The sequence below is a fragment of the Acipenser ruthenus genome, chromosome 5 (assembly GCF_902713425.1).
Source record: "Acipenser ruthenus chromosome 5, fAciRut3.2 maternal haplotype, whole genome shotgun sequence".
Classification (NCBI taxonomy): Eukaryota; Metazoa; Chordata; class Actinopteri; order Acipenseriformes; family Acipenseridae; genus Acipenser; species Acipenser ruthenus.
This window is the reverse complement of record NC_081193.1, coordinates 35781203-35782766: the sequence shown is the minus strand read 5'-3', so window position 1 is coordinate 35782766 and position 1564 is coordinate 35781203.

The window sequence follows — 1564 nt, the reverse complement described above, 5'->3', positions numbered from 1 at the left end:
TGTTATACTGTCAGTGCTACACGATTAGTTGAGAAAAGACGTAGTATTTTGAAAGATGAAGTCAGCCAGCTGAGAATTCTCAGGACATTACATTTTGGAGATTTTTTTGAAGATTTGTTTTTCAAGACATCTCATCATTCTGAGATTCTGATCTTGACCTCTGAAAGATGTTGGTTTCCTGTCAATGTAACCCTCATTGTGGACACTATTGGCGCAAGGAAGTACAGTTCCTCCTCTTGATGCTGGCTGATGAGAGTAATGTTATTTGTGGTCCACACTAGACAAAAAGGAATGTTAATTTCACAGAATTAGCTATGTTGAAGGATAACCTATATATTTGGTAAAAGTAAAACATAAATAAATAAATAAATACATTAATAAATATTGAAATAAATGAATACATATTGAAATAAATGGTGCAGGACTTGTTGTCTGTTCAGTTCGTCTCGACTGTCTTTTATGTTACATGTATTATAAGGGGAACGGGTCACTCCGTTACTTAGCATGGGAAGAGGGAGTGAGTGAATGAGTGGGGAGAATGTGTGTTGCTGTTTTCGGGGGTTACAGAACATGGATGTGACTGGTTGATGAGCCAGACAGTGGCGGGAAATGACGGAAGGTTATAGGGGATGCATGAGACTGGGGATTGGAGACAGTCCCGCGCTGAACTTGAATGAGAAACTGTGAGTGTGACTGAGCGAGCGTGTGAGCTGTGACCTGAGAGAATATGCAGTGAAAGTGCCAAGACTAAAACATAGGGATATTATTTTGGTGCCATTAATTCCGGCCCCTGACAGGAATTCTTAGTAGTTTCAAATAAAACAAACATTTTGAGAATTCGACACCGTCTCCCTGAGTACTACTAGGCTACCTAAACATGAAAACATTACAATATACTAAATGAACGGATCAAGCTTATTGTGATAGTTTGCAAAATCAGATGAAAGCTTTCAATACTATCGGATAATACATAATCATTAAATCTTATTTGTCTCGTTACTTGTTAAAAACTATAACTTTACAGCTATACTACTTGCAAATGTTGTGAAATGGAAGTACAAACTTTGTGGCATTCAAGTTAGGGCGTCTGCATTGGAAGCATGTCTCAGGTTGGATTCCCACACAGGGTTTATATTGCAAACTTAAAAAAATAATAATAATAAAAAAGAAGTATATTATTTATGTGACCCCCACCATTTTTATATTTGTGCCCCAATTGTTTCTTCTGACTTAGCTTGTGTTTTTGATACAAGTTAATAGAAGCAATTGGGGCAACCTTGGCCTCCATCGGTTTTACAGTTGTGTATTTGCTTTGTGCTGGGCAAGGTTGCCCCAATGGTTTCTTGAAACTTGGCTTGTGTTTTTCTATAGCTCCACTTTAAATCGCTGGGCACTTTTGATAACTTGACGTTTTTTTTTCACATTTCCAGTGTGTTTTTGTTACAGGTCTAACTACAGTAAACAACTCTAAACTGGACACCCTTTAGGACCACGTGGAAATGTAGCGGTCCTGAGATATTGTCTAAATCTAAATCACTGTCAAGAGAACACTCACTATCCTTAT